Source organism: Piliocolobus tephrosceles, chromosome 9 (assembly GCF_002776525.5).
Source record: "Piliocolobus tephrosceles isolate RC106 chromosome 9, ASM277652v3, whole genome shotgun sequence".
NCBI classification, from domain to species: Eukaryota; Metazoa; Chordata; class Mammalia; order Primates; family Cercopithecidae; genus Piliocolobus; species Piliocolobus tephrosceles.
In genome coordinates, this window is record NC_045442.1 from 32324495 (window position 1) to 32340066 (window position 15572).

Here is a 15572-nt window from a genome sequence, read left to right on the forward strand (position 1 = left end):
TGCAGAGCATAAATAAGTGAACATGCTGACAATGTTTAAGGCTGACCTTGATAGAAGAGAGTTTATTCCACATGCTTCTAGATGCAGAGTGTACTCACTAGAGTAAACTGACCTTGCTGGGCATTTGCTTGGTCATACTACATCTTTAATAAAACTGATAAAAATAGAAAGGTCCTGGAAATATCAGTAGAATAATGATCAAAGGATTTAAGTGTATCTGTCCATATATCCTGAAAAGTAAAATTACATCATCATAGACAGGGATTAATTGTGGCTGCTTGCCTGAATAGCTAGGGGAATGAAAACAGGATGTTCTGGGAGGATTTTTGATAACTACCAGCCAAGTCACCTCTGCACCATTTTTCCTGACACTACCAGGCAACACACTCAATATTTTATTAGCTTCTCAAAATGACACTTTATGATGAAGCTCAGGTTTTACAGTCAGACCCTTATTAAAACAGGTCACAACTTAGTTATATTAAAATAATAATAATCAGCAAAGCCTTTTAAATAAAAATATACTATGCAAGATCAAAAAACCAGCTAGATCAGGGTTCTTAACCTAGGGTCCATAGGATTAGGTTCTTAACCTAAGGTCCATTTTGTACAAAACATATGTGCGTGGGTGTGTCTGGTAAGAGGAAGGATCCTGTGATACAAGATTTTCAGTGAAGTCCATAACCAAAAAAAGGTTAAGAGCCTTGAATTATCAAGTAGAAGAATGTGCCAAAAAAAAAAAAAAAACAAAAGAGCGAGAGAGAGAGAACAGAACAGAAGAAAATAGAAAAACTAAATTTTAAAAAAATAAGCCTTGAATTAGATGGTACTTCTAGACCCTTAAATCCTATGACTCCATGCAAATTTAGTGACATTTTAGATAAGGCAAATGATACATTTCTTAAGGAAATAGTATTTTGCTTCCTTCTAATTCATCTCATCTATCCTTCATCCAAGTTCAGTAAAAGTCAGTTTCACTTTTTTTTCTTTTTTTTAGAGGCAGGATCTCACTCTGTGTCCCAGGTTGGAATGCAGTGGCGGAATCATAGCCCACTGCAGCCTCAAAGCAAGTAGCTGGGACTACAGGTGTGCACCACCATGCCAGGCTAATTTAGTTTTGTTTTGTTCTGTTTGTAGAGACATGGTTCTTGCTAAGTTGACCAGGATGGTCTCAAAACTCCTGGCCTCATGCAATCCTCCCACCTCAGCCTTCCAAAGTGCTGGGATTACAGGTGACAGTAACCAAACCTGGCCCCAGTTTCATCTTAAAAGTTTTTAAAACTCCATGGCTTCAATTAAGCAATTAAAAATTCAGTTAAGTAGCGTCCTACGATTTCAAAACCTATGTCTTGTCCTCAGTTGATCTTCCTATTTTTTAAGACTCTCAAAGGTCTCAATTTTTAACTACAATGTATTTTACTTCTCAATAAGAAAAATAATCTCTTCTTAGGTCTTTTCCATCAGAAACCACTCTTTCTAGGTCCTGTGTATATTTTCAAATCAACTGAAAATAAGATCTCAGTCTTTCCTACTGCTAATTGGCTGGACTGTTAGTCCAAACTGAGCCTTTGAAAAAAGCTGTTAGTCAACTCCTAGTTTGGCCAAAATTTAGTGACTGATTCCTACTCGTACCTCATAAATACATACTTTAAAAAAAAACACAGAACTTACTAACTAGAACTATAATTTACCATAAACTACTCATAAGAAATTACAGTTCTGCTGACTGGCAAGTAATTTGCAAAGGCAGATCAGTTTAGCTACATAATATAAGTATCTACCTGAACATAACTGGCACCAATCAGGGCGTCAAATTAAACTTTTTATTTGGAAAGAAATAGCTGCTTCAAGGCTGTGATTTAGCCTGGGAAGCAAATATTAAGGTCATCCTCTTCTCTCTGATGTTTATAGTATTTCCAATAGGAGAATCAAAGAAGGGCTGATGGCCAACTTCTGTAAAAGTGAAAATAATCTCTATGACGTAACAAATTTGCCACTTGCTTTACTAACTGCACAGACTTAACAAAACCAGTTGCTAAAGTATATCAGAGATTACTTAAAATACTGAAAGCACAAATTGATCACTATGGATACCTAATTTGGTTACTTCATTGAGCGAAGCAAAGAAAATTCAACAAATATAAATGCTACAAATAACCTAGACAGGGCACGGTGATACAAGCCTGTCCAGCAGCTACTTGGGAGGCTGAGACAGAAGAATCACTTTTGAGCCCAAGAGTTTGAGTCCAGCCTGGGCAACATAGCAAGACTCCATCTCTAAAACCTAAATAAAAAATTAGATAGATAAAATAGCCTATAACCATTTTCATTACAACACAGATAATTCTGAATTAGCTGGGTTAATGAGATCCTACTCAGTAATTTAGCCAATTGCCAAAACACTTCCAACATTCATCAAAATCCCCTAATATAAACTTCAACTTACTCTGCTATACTATATCCATATTATTTTCATATCTATTAAAGAAAGCAAACAAGTAGAAAAGTAGCCCAAAGTCAGCACAGTGGCTCTTGCCTGTAACCCCAGCACTTTGGGAGGCTGAGGCAAGAGGGTTCCCTGAGCCTAGATGTTCAAAGTTGCAATAAGCTATGATAGCACCACTGCACTCCAGCCTGGAAAGAAAGGAAGGAAGAAAGAAGGAAAGAAAGAAAAACAGCCCAAATAATCATGTGCAAAATATCTGCTCGAAAGGCAAGTGCAGGTGTTCACAACTAATTGCTTCAGAACTTGACTAGCCTGAAAAAAAGAAAAAGAAAGAAAAAAGAAAAAAGGAAGACTTACAGAAGCCACAGCAGTTCTCAAAGTGTAGTCCCAGAACCAGCAGCATCACCTTGAAACTAGTTAGAAATGCAAATTCTCAGGCCCTAACCCAGGCCTAAAGAATGGAAATCTCAGCATGGGCAAAACCCTGTCTCTCTGAAAAATACAAAAATTAGCCAGGTGTGGTGGTGATGCATGCCGTAGTCCCAGCTACTAAGGAGGCTGAGGTGGGAGGATCACTTGAACCTGGGAGGTCAAGGCTGCAGTGAGCTATGATAGCACCACAGCACTGCAACCTGGGAGAAAGACTGAGACCCTGTCTCAGAAAATAAATAAATAAATAAATAAATAAATAAATAAATAAATAAATAAATAAATAAATGCTCCAGGGAAGGCCCAACAAGCCCTCCAGGCAATTCAGGTGTACTTTTTGTTACAAAAAGCCCTTAAAAACTTAACCCAATTCTCTTAGCAGCTTTAGTAGTATTTTCCACTAAAGATAAAAGTTGTCTTTATCTTTTTTACAATGTAAAAAGCACACTTTAATTGGTCTAAATTCAAAAACGAAATAAAGATGATAAAGCCCATGCAATGTCTTTCCAAAATAGGAAACAGTTACCATCTCAAAATTGAGAAAGGAAAAAATTATTCAGAACTACCTAAAAATAAATAGGCTCATTTTACAACTACCACAGAAGAATCACCAATGGATGGTAAAACTACTGGATGAAACAATGTTGTGAAATAAGATATTTACACAGTCTCCAAGTTTGCTCCTCTGAATACTTACAAGTATACCTTTACAACAGAGAAATCTAGTGAATACAACCTTAATAAATGATCAAACAACATCTCCAATAATGGAACAAACTGACATTATATGCCTTCTGATGTAGTGCACTAAGAAAAAAACACAGCATATTATGCTCCTGCCAAATTTTTTACCCTGATCTAATCATGGAAAAACAGACAAAAACAAATGAGGGATATTCTGTAAAGCTACCTCAAACTCTTCAAAAATGTCAATTTCATGAATAAAAACCATTAGGAAACTACTGTAAATTAAAGGAGACTAAAGAGATATTATAGGCCGGGCGCGGTGGCTCAAGCCTGTAATCCCAGCACTTTGGGAGGCCGAGACGGGCGGATCACGAGGTCAGGAGATCGAGACCATCCTGGCTAACAGGGTGAAACCCCGTCTCTACTAAAAAATACACAAAAACTAGCCGGGCGAGGTGGCGGGCGCCTGTAGTCCCAGCTACTCCGGAGGCTGAGGCAGGAGAATGGCGTAAACCCAGGAGGCGGAGCTTGCAGTGAGCTCAGATCACGCCACTGCACTCCAGCCTGGGTGACAGAGCGAGACTCCGTCTCAAAAAAAAAAAAAAAAAAAAAAGAGATATTATATATAACGTGACTGGATCCTGGATTTTTTTTAAAGAGCTGTAAAAGACATTCTTAGGGGCCAGGCGTGGTGGCTCATGCCTGTAATCCCAGCACTTTGGGAGGCTGAGGCAGGCGGATCACCTGAGGTCGGGAGTGGGAGATCAGCCTGGCCAGCATGGTGAAACCCCATCTCTACTAAAAATACAAAAATTAGCCGGGCATGGTGGCAGGCGCCTGTAATAACTGCTACTCAGGAAGCTAAGGCAGGAGAATCAATTGAACCCGGGAGGCGAAGGTTGCAGTGAGCCTAGATCACGCCACTGCACTCCAGCCTGGGCAACAGAGCGAGACTCCGTCTCAAAAAAAAAAAAAAAAAAAGACATTCTTAGGACAACTAGGGATTCTGAATGTGAACTGTATATTAAATAATAAAAGGTTATCAGTGATCAGTGTTAAATTTCCTGAGTGGAATCTTGTATTGAGGTTAGGAATGAGGATACTCTTAGAAAATACATGAGGAAGTAAAGGTGAAATATCATGTCTGCAACTCACAAATAATTTAGAAAGAAAGTATAACTTATATTAGGAAAAGTCAAATGTGGCAAAATGTTAACAATTAGATAATCCAGGTGAGGGATATATGAGTTATCATTGTGTGTTTCTCATAATTTTTCTGAGGATTTGAAAAAAGAATGACACCATCCACACCTCTCTTCAAAATTTTATTTCTCAAAAATAAGTCAAAAGATAACATCCCTCACCCACCAAAAAACTATAAAATACCTACTCTAAGGTGCATGTTAATTCTACAGTTGACATATAACTTATATTTATGGTACACTGTGATGTCAAAGTGCTTTTATGTATACTCTCTTACTGAATCTTCAACCCAGTAGATAGAACAGTTATTGTTATTCTCATTTTAGAGAAGAGGAAATTAAGGGACAAGGTTAGTATAGCACAATGATTAACCACACTCACTCTGGGGCTAGATTTCTAGTCTGAGCTGGAATACCAGCTGTGCCATTCACAAACTGTTTGATCTTGAAAAAGTAACTTAACCTCTCTGTGCCTCAGTTTCCACATTTGTAAATCAGGATGATAATAATAATACACACCTAACAAGATGAGAGGACCAAGTGCGTTAATATACTTAGTGTCTAGAATCTTGCATGGTATATACTGAGCTACAAGTGTTGGCTGCCATTATTACTGTTATTTTACTATTATTATTATCACCACCCAAGAATAAGGTCAGAGAATAAGTAAAATACAGTCATGCGCCCTCTAATGACACTTCAGTCAAATATGGTCAGATACACAACAGTGGTCCCATAAAATTAAGCCACTGTATTTTTACCATACCCTTTCTGTGTTTAGATACACAAATACCATTGTGTTACAATGGCTTACAGGATTCAGTGTACAGTAACAAACTGCACAAACAACAGGTTATACCACATGGCATAGGTATATAGTAAGGTATACTATCTAGGTTTGTCTATGTACACTCTACGAAGTTCACACAACCACTTAATCACCTAACCATGTATTTCTCATAATGTATCATGTGTTGTTAAGCAATGCATGACTGTAGTTAAGACAGGACTTGAAACCAGGTCTTCTGACTCCAATTCTTGTGTAATTTCCACTATGCCAATAGTGTTTCAATCACTTATACTTAGACAAGGAAATGGAAAAATAAGTGTCACTTCAAAAAGGATGTACATATGTACATGACAGAGTGCATGAACAGGAGAAGGAAGTTTGCTAATTAAAAGAGGTTATTAATGGCCGCTGCCCTGTCTGGGAAGTGAGGAGCGCCTCTGCCCAGCCGCCCCACCGTCTGGGAAGTGAGGAGCACCTCTGCCCAGCAGCCCCACCGCCTGGGAAGTGAGGAGCACCTCTGCCCAGCTGCTGTGCAACCCTCCAAGTGTGAAGTGACAGCCCTGTGTGTGATCTTTCTGCCCTCCCCAAGTTTGCGTTTTCGACATTAAAGTTTACTTTTTAATAAAAAAAAAAGAGAGATTGTTCAATCTAATTCATCTTTAAGAGATACATAATCTGGATGCTTAAAGTCCTTTATAATTTCCAAAATATTTGTTCTATTTATAATAATTTCATTTACTCCTCATAACGGCTCTTTGAGGTACAAAAGTAGGTATTATCTTTGCTTTCTAGATGAGGAAAGTGAGACTCAAGGAGATTAAGCAACACGCCCAAAATCTTATGACGTCTAGGAAGCAGAACCTGAAAACCAGGTCTTGTCTTCACTATAGTACAATGTAAAATTTACCTACCAATTTAAACTGATTACAAGGTATTTCAAAGACACACTAACAAAACAGGTAGAACTCCCATATTGTCAGTTGTAAACAAAAGAAGTTATAACTAGTCCATTCAGCAAACAGATGTCACTCTGCAAAGCTTTGATATTTTTCTTAAATACCTTTGAAAACAAGGATCAAAAAATATGAACTCTTATAAAAAGGGCTTTATTGTATTTTTATAGCTTATTACATACCTTGTAACAATCATTTTGTTAAACGTGAATGTCAGTTTTATTTTCGGTCCCTTTTTTCCTGGCTATTTACAAGCTTTGTAAGAATCGTTCCTTAATTAAGTCTAAACATAGTTTTATATAAATGGATTCCTGGAAATAAAACGTTCAGACTTAAGAAATGATTGTCACAGAGACTGTAACAGGCCGTTAAAAAACGAGTGCCACTTTAAACAAAGATTTCTCATTTTAATTAAAAAGATAATCATCAGAACATTCCTACACTTAACAGAACCATTTAAAGAAGCTTCTTAGGAAAAAAAAAATATGCAGTATATTATGCAGGCTTCCATACTATAATTTATAACACATTTAAATCAAAATCTCAGTTGATCCTTTAGTATGAATTCTTATACACCGTACCTACATTTTAAAGACACACTGAAAAAGAAGAGGTCCAAATGAGATAAATCACAAGTCTAATTCTTTTTAACATGAATGCTTTCAAAAGATTATATTTTTCCACAAGACATTAGTAAAACACATTTAAGAGTACTTAAGAAATGCTTTGTAACATGACCACATATAAACCTAAGGATTCTATGTAGTTTATTGATGAGGTGGGTATCCGTCAGGTAAGGGGACCATATTCAGAAGACTACCATATAAGCAAAGGTGACCCATACCTACATAAAAAGGGTTTCTACTTTCAAACTCTGATATAAGTGGAAGCAATCCTTTCTGATTTTCAAAATGCCACGTCTGGATATGATTACAGGCAAAATCTGACAAAGCGGGATTCTTTTCAATTAATTCATTTGGCTACCTTTTAAACTGTTTGCTTTTAAATTATGTGAAATTTATAGGCAACATTCCAAGAGAGAAGGAAATAGACCTTGTAAGTTGTCATTATAATTAGGTGCAATTTAAAAACAGATACATCAACGTTCTTCAACTTAAGTCACCTTTTCTAAATTAACACTGAACGCTAAACCTGAATCACTGCTTAACAGCCTAGTTCTAATTTCAATATATTACTGAATACTGCTTCAAAGCGGATGTTTTCCCATGGAAACAAGTTATAATTGGGGCTGGGTGCAGTGGTTCATGCCTGTAATCCTAGCACTTTGGGAGGCCGAAGTGGGCAGATCACTTGAGGTCAGGAGTTCGAGACCAGGCCAATATGGTGAAATCCCATCTCTACTAAAAATACAAAAATTAACCAGGCATGGTGGCACATTCCTGTAGTCCCAGCTACTTGAGAAGCTGAGGCAGGATAATCGTTTGAACCTGGGAGGTGGGGGTTGCAGTGCGCGTAGATCATGCCACTGCACTCTAGCCTGAGTGACAGAGTGAGAATCTGTCTCAAAAAAAAACAAAAAAATAAAAATTTTAAATTGGGAACCTATATCCTGAGAACTTCCACTAAAACAAAGATTCAATAACTGTAAAACTCACAATCATTAAAAAGAAGGAAATGATATTCCAGTTTCATAAAATGGGAGTAACATACCAATGATCAGCAAGTGTGCATTCCAAATGTGAGAAACATAATTCTTCCATATTCACTCACTAAACAGATTTAACCTCAAGCTAATAACCAACTCAAAAAAACACTCAACATTTAATTAGCAATCATTTAGTTTGCTTCTTATAATACAGACTGCTGCTTGGGATGATTTACAAAGGGAGAAGAGATAGATGGGGCCAAATTAATACATTACTCAAGGGAAAGCCTTCCTTGCCTCCACCTAAATTACTTCCCTGAATAAGAGTTATTAAAATCATACCATTGATCTGTACTACCAGGAACATGAAATCAGTAAATGTAGATCATGATCTTGTTCACGATCTTGATCACAGTGTCCGTGTTTCTCACTTATTTCTGCTTTATTTTAAAAAAGTATAGGCAAATAAAAAAAATTTTTGGTCATCCTATCTCCTCAGTTTATTAAAGGCCACAAGTGTTCTACACACCAAAGGTCACCAGAAAAGAAAAAAATGCTCTGAAGTCACTCTCTTATCCACACTGTCACATGGCTTACTTAAAACTTTGTAGATAGGTTTCAGAGTACCTCAAACTTCACTGAAAAACCATGAATATTCAATAGTACAAATTCCTTTTTAAAAATATTCATAAAGTCTTTCGTAGAATGTTAAAGTTAGGCATATCAAATATTTTGTTCTGATGACCATGCATTATCTTTGTATTGGATCCTCCATTAATACAAGCATCAAGAATTGAGGAATGCATTAGGCAAATGCAAATTGAAACCACAATAGGATATCACTATACACCTATTAGAATGGCTAAAATTAAAAATACTGACAATTCCAAATGCTGACACGGATGCAGATCAACTAGAACTCTCACACATTGCTTGTGGGAATGCCAACTGGTACAATCACTCTGGAAAATAGTTCAGCAATTTCCAAAAAGGTTAAACCTACATTTATCACGCAATTTTCCCTCATGGGTATTTACAGAAATGAAAACGTTCACACAAAATCTATATGCAAGTGTTTATTTAGAGCAGCTTTATTTATAATCACCAAAACCAGAAACAACCCAAATGTCCTTCAGGAGAGAATAAACAAAGTCTGGTACACTACACAATAAAATACTACTCAACAATAGTAAGACATGAACTCCCAATACATGCAACAACGTGGATTAATCTAGCTCAAAGGCATTATGCTGAACGAAGATTTCATATTGCACGGTTCCATTTATATGACATTCTCAAAAACATAAAATGAAGTGAGGAAGAGGGGGTTAGAGGCGGAGAAACAGTTTAAGAATTTTTTGTGGGGAGTGACAGAATTGTTCTTATCCTGATTGTGGTTTACATGAATCTACACATATTAGAATTCCTAAAACTGTATACACTAAGAAAAGTCCATTTTATTGTATGTTCATTAAAAAAAAAATGGAATCAAAAATTTGCATACAGCAGGCATGAATAAATATACATTTAAAGAGTAAAATGGAATGAGAGTGGAATGCCTATTCAATAAACTTTGGGAGTCTGTATGAATTGTTTTGTGTTAGAAGGCTGTTGTAAAAGCACCACCACCACCACCACCTTACTCTTATGACCTACAAAGCACCTTTACATTTACCTTATTTAATTGTATGAATTACATCTTCTTCCTCTATGTAAAGATGCCATGGCTGATGGTGATTATGAGCTGAGGGACCAGCCACAGCATCTTTAAAATAAATGAAGATGATACACAATCTGTTCACAGTACTAGGAGGAACTACCAGTTTTATTGTGATGTGATTTTAATGTAGTACCTCAATGGCCACATTCTGGGATGTTGCTATTGTCCTTCCACTAGATACACTTACTTCTAAGTGTCATAGCTTGCTTATTTTCCTACTCCCATAGTTCACTATTTCTCTAGCTGCAAACAGCCTACAGAAGTAAATTGTTTTCTGAAACCAACTTATTACCAACTAGTTGGAATTCTGAGAGTCCAAGCCTTGGCCGTGAGATGGATCTCATTCTGCCATCACTTGTTGTTGAGATGGAGTCTAGCTCTGTTGCACATGCTGGAGTGCAGTGGCGTAATCTTGGCTCACTGAAACCTTCGCATCCCGGTTTCAAGCGATTCTCTGGCCTCAGCCTCCCAAGTAGCTAAGACTACAGGACTGGGCCACCACACGCGGCTATTTTTTTTATTTTTAGTAGAGGCAGGGTTTCATCATGTTGGCCAGGCTGGTCTCAAGCTCCTGACCGACCTCAGGTGATCCACCTGCCTCAGCCTCCCAAACTGCTGGGATTACAGGAGTGAGCCACTGCAACTGGCCTGCCATCACTTTTGATTCCAGTTAATTCAGCTCCTTCCTGCTATGTTTCCCAAGTACAAGGCCTCACCTTTTACTCTGGTTCTAGCCACATCATTTCCCCCACTTCCCCTGTGTTGATACACTGGCCAGCAAACAGTGGACTAGATATTTTGTCAAAGCATGATCCTGAGAAACACCAGCATCAGAAACATCTGATATGCTTGTTAAACATGCCAACTTTTCAGGCATACCAAGTAAAGGGGAAGGGGGGGAAAGAACTAAGAATCTGTACGACATTTTAACATGCATTCCAAATAATTCCTATACAGGGTAAAGTGTAGAACTATTACAATAGACACTAATCAGTATAGTCTGAATGAATCAATTATTTAGTTTCTTGGTAGGTTTCCCAGTTCCACTTGTGAGTTCAAGCTTGAAGCAATGTTTTGCCACCTCTTTCTAGTACTCACTAATGTTTTCTGCCTATTGATCTCCCCACAATATCTGCCCCAGACTCTCTGCCATTATTCTCCCGCTGAATGTATACCCTTGTATATGAGTCACTTTTTGCACTGCTATAAAGAAATGCCTGAGAGTGGGTAATTTATAAGAAAAGATGTTTAACTGGCTCACGATTCTGCGGGCTGTACAAGAAGCATAGTGAATTCTGCTTCTGGTGGTTTCTCCTTCTGGGGAGACCTCAGGAAACTTAAAATCATGGCAGAAGGCAAAGGGGAAGCAGGCACAGCTTATATGGCTGAAGTAGGAAGAAGAGAGGGGGACAGAGAAGGTGCCAGACACTTTTAAACAACCAGAACTTGTGAGAACTCTATCACAAAAACATCACCAAAGGCGGAAATCCACCCCCATGATCCAAACACCTCCCACCAGGCACCACCTCCAACGTTGGGGATTATAATGAGACATGAGATTTGGGTGGCTGCAGAGACAAATCATATCACCTTCCCTTGCTAAATTCCCCTGAGTCCACAAACTTGGTTGAGTTGCCAACAGACACCTAGCTCAATTTCTTTTCCTCAACTCTTAGCCACCCCACAGCACCTGGCCACTGTAGTTTTGTGCCTCCTTATCTGGCAGATTTCGACAGTGGCTATGAAATTACTCAAAACTGAATCCTGATATTTTTCTCATATAACAATTTGAGTACAGCTGTTCCAGAGAACTTCAGTTCAGCCTACTTTTTATGCAGATAAACTTTTCTTAACCTCTTATTATGGATACTTCTAAATATAAAAAAAGTACAAAATAATATATAATCCCCATCTAATCATCACCCAGCTTTCCACCTTCCAAATTTCATATATTCTATCACTTTGCCCATCTTTTTTTTGTTTGTTTGTTTTTTGGGAGATAGTCTCGCTCTATCGCCCAGGCTGGAGTGCAGTGGTGCGATCTCGGCTCACTGCAAGCTTCGCCTCCTGGGTTTATGCCATTCTCCCACCTCAGCCTCCCAAGTAGCTGGGACTACAGGTGCCCGCCACCATGCAAGGCTAATTTTTTGTACTTTTTAGTAGAGACTGCATTTCACTGTGTTAGCCAGGATGGTCTCAATCTCCTGACCTCGTGATCTGCCCGCCTTGGCCTCCCAAAGTGCTGGGATTACAGGCGTGAGCCACCACGCCTGGCCCTGCCTATCTTTATTTATATGACTATATCTTAAATTTAAAGTCTCCTTATTACAGTTAGGGACTATTCCAATATCTTCACCCACCAAATACTCATTTTCCCTTATCTACCTACTTCTTTGATAACCCTCTAATTGCCCTGAACATGACTGATGCCAGCTATATTTTATTCTTTTTCTTCATTTGTTCTACCCTACTCTCAGCAACCTTCTTCATTCTGTCTCCAGAATATCCTTGAATATCCTTCCTCCTTTTCCATACCTGCTGCCCCAGCTCAAGCCCAGTCTCTTGCCTAGACTATTACATACTTTAAATGGCCTCCCTGCCTCTCTGTTACCCTTCCCTATCTAATCCACTCTAAAGCACTACAGTGCTCTTTCATCTTTGTAGTTACTGTCCCCAGTGGAAATCAGATTCAAATGTAAACTACAGATCTTTCAGGAAAAAGTATTCACATGTTTATAGCTTGTAAAGGGGCCATAGACCTCAGATTTAAAACCTCTGTACTATTAGCAACAGAGGATTAAATTTTAAAAATAACATCTAAAAACATCTAATTCCTAGGAATAATTTAACAAAAGATATTTAAAGACCTCTATACAGAGAAATTCGAGACCTAAATAAATGGAAAGACACATCGTTTTCGTGGACTATGAAACTCAAAAGTGTTAAGATCTCAGCTCTCCCAAAACTTATATATGGATTCAATGCAATTCCAATAAAAATCAAAAAAGTATGTTTTGTGGAAACTGACTGGCTAATTCTTCTTAATTTTTTTTTGGAAACAAAGTTGCCAAAAAAAAGGCCGCAGTGCAGTGACACAGTCTCTACATACTTCAACCTCTGCCTCCTGGGTTCAAGCAATTCTTCTGCCTCAGCCTCAAGTACCTGGGATTACAGGCATGCCCCACCATTCCAGGCTAATTTTTGTATTTTTAGTAGAGATGGGGTCTCATCATGTAGGTCAGGCTGGTCTCCAACTCCTGACCTCAGGTGATCTGCCCACCTCAGCCTCCCAAAGTGCTGGGATTACAGGCATGAGCCACCGCGACCAGCCTAGCTAATTCTAATACACATGAAAATGGAGGCAAGGCACCATGGCTCACACCTGTAATCCCAACACTTTGGGAGGCCGAGGCAGGTGGATCACATGGTCACAGAGTTCGAGACCAGCCTGACCAACATGGTGAAACCCCATCTCTACTAAAAATACAAAAATTAGCCAGGCATGGTGGTGTGTGCCTATAATCCCAGCTACTCAAGGCTGAGGCAGGAGAATCGCTTGAACCCTGGAGGCAGATGTTGCAGTGAGCCAAGATTGTGCCACTGCACTCCAGCCTGAGCAACAGAGCGAGACTCCATTAAAAAAAAAAAGAAAGAAAAAGAAAACGCAAAAGGCCAAGATAGCCAATGCAATCTTGGGGGAGGGGGAAGCTGAGGGGCATATACTATCAGATATCAAGAATTGTTATTATATAAAAATACAGAAATTGCCGGGCGCGGTGGCTCAAGCCTGTAATCCCAGCACTTTGGGAGGCCGAGACGGGCGGATCACGAGGTCAGGAGATCGAGACCATCCTGGCTAACACGGTGAAACCCCGTCTCTACTAAAAAATACAAAAAACTAGCCGGGCAAGGTGGCGGGCGCCTGTAGTCCCAGCTACTCGGGAGGCTGAGGCAGGAGAATGGCGTGAACCCGGGAGGCGACAGAGCTTGCAGTGAGCTGAGATCCGGCCACTGCACTCCAGCCTGGGCGACAGAGCGAGACTTCGTCTCAAAAAAAAAAAAAAAAAAAAAATACAGAAATTAAGACAGTGTGGTATTGGCACAAGAAGAGACCAATGGAGCTACTGAGAAAATCCCAAAAGGAGGCCCATATATATATACACACACATACATACACATATATGTATATATACACATTAATATGACAAAAATGACCCTGCAATGCAACAGAAAAAGAACCATCTTTTCAATAAATAGTGCTGAGTAAGTTGGCTATAGAAAGAAAAGGAAAAAAAGAATTCTGATCCTTTTGTAGTTTGTAAGCATGACAACTGGGTTTTCATCCTCTTGTGTGAGGTGTGCCTCCCTCAAACCTTGTTACATAGGCACATTATCTTTCTGGTATGGAGAAAGAAAAAAAAAAAAGAATGCTGACCTCTACCTCACACCATATGCAAAAATTAATTCCAGATGGATTGCAGAGCTAAATGCAAATTGTAAATAAAATTTCTCACGGACTTGAAGAAGTATCTGTAACACATACGAATAGCAGCATTATTCACAAAAGTCAAAAGGTAGAAGCTTCCCAAGTGTCTGTCGACAATAAATAAAATGTGGTATATACAAACAATTAAATATTATTCAGTCTTAAAAAAGGAAGAACAGGGATGAAACCTGAGTACATTAAGTACAATAAGCTAGTCACAAAAAGACAAACACTGTATGATTCTACCTATATGAGGTATCTAGAGGAATCAAATTCATAGGAAAAAAAAAAAAAAGAAGGCTGGGCGCAGTGGCTCATGGCTGTAATCTCAGCACTTTGGGAGGCCGAGGAGGGTGGATCACCTGAGATCAGGAGTTCAAGACCAGCCTAGCCAACATGGTGAACCTCATCTCTACTAAAAACATAAAAATCAGCTGGTGTGGTGGCACACATCTGTAGTCCCAGTTACTCAGGAGGCTGAGGCAAGAGAATTGCTTGGCGGAGGCTGCAGTGAGCCAAGATCGCGCCATTGCACTCCAGTCTGGGCAACAGAGCAAGACTGTCTCAGGGGAAAAAAAAAAAAAACACCAAACAAACAAAAAAAAGAATAGTGGTTGCCAGTAGCTGGGATAAGGGAGACATGGATAGTTCGTCTAATGGGTATAGAGTTTCAGTTTTGCAAGACAAAAAAGTTCTAGAGATTATATATGCACAACAGTATGAATACACTTAACACTACTGAACTCTACACTTTAAATAATTAAAATGGTAAAATTTACATTACATGTATTTTACCACAATAAAAAATGTTTAAAACTTGGATGTATATGTGTATATGTATATGTGTATGTGTATGTGTATGTGTGTGTCCGTGTGTGTGTCTGTGTGTGTAGATAAACAAAATCAACATCTTGGCCCAGTGAAGTGGTGCAAACCTATAACCTCAGCATCCCAGCACTTTGGGAGGCTGAGGCAGATAGACCACCTGAGCCCAGGAGCTCGAGACCAGCCTGGACAACATGGAGAAACCTCATCTCCACTAAAAATGCAAAAAAATGAGCCAACATTTGGTGGCACACGCCTGTAGTCCCAGCTACTGGGGAGGATGAGGTGGGAGGATCCCTTGAGCCAGGAGGTCAAGGCTGCAGTGATCCTAGATGGGAGAAAGGGAGGGAGAAAGGGAGGGAGGGAGGGAGGGAGGGAGGGAGGAAGGAAGGAAGGAAGGAAGGAAGGAAGGAAGGAAGGAAGGAAGG

The 15572-nt window shown here is 39.0% G+C and overlaps 1 protein-coding gene and 1 non-coding gene across 4 annotated transcripts in view; one reads left to right on the top strand and one right to left on the bottom strand.

The window, feature by feature from the left end:
* The window catches only part of BTRC (beta-transducin repeat containing E3 ubiquitin protein ligase), a 210133-nt gene that overhangs the window by 178722 nt on the left and 15839 nt on the right, over positions 1-15572 (bottom strand). The window lies entirely within an intron of this gene.
* LOC111538953 lies at positions 14137-14237 on the top strand. The gene has a single exon (XR_002730521.1). It is a non-coding gene; the product is annotated as a small nucleolar RNA U13 (small nucleolar RNA).